We start from the raw sequence: 339 nt of genomic DNA, 5'->3' as shown, positions 1-339 counted from the left end.
AAACATCAAACAAAAAAATAAAAACATAAAGAAATAAAAAAAATCAAACAAAAAATGAAAAACAATAAACAAAAAATAAAAGCATAAAACAAAAAAAATCAGTTAAAAACACCAAACAAACAAAAATAAAAACATCAAACAAAAAAATTAAAAACATAAAAAAAACATCAAACAAAAAAAAATAGCATAAAAACTAAACATGAAAGCTATATAAGTAAAAATTATCCTTCGAACCGGATTCAAACCAGTGACCTATGGATGTCTGCTGCCGATCCAACTACAGTCCAGCGCTCTACCAACTGAGCTATCGAAGGCGTGGCAGAGGCGTCTCTTGGCTTC

General features: G+C 28.9%; 1 non-coding gene across 1 annotated transcript; it reads right to left on the bottom strand.

Annotated features, from left to right (window-relative positions):
• Window positions 1-224: 224 nt before the first annotated feature.
• On the bottom strand, window positions 225-314 carry Trnay-gua. The gene is given in 2 exon segments: window positions 225-260; window positions 278-314. It is a non-coding gene; the product is annotated as a tRNA-Tyr (tRNA).
• Window positions 315-339: the final 25 nt, after the last annotated feature.

Source organism: Penaeus monodon, chromosome 23 (genome assembly GCF_015228065.2).
Source record: "Penaeus monodon isolate SGIC_2016 chromosome 23, NSTDA_Pmon_1, whole genome shotgun sequence".
Classification (NCBI taxonomy): Eukaryota; Metazoa; Arthropoda; class Malacostraca; order Decapoda; family Penaeidae; genus Penaeus; species Penaeus monodon.
This window is presented reverse-complemented; position numbering and strand designations above follow the sequence as displayed.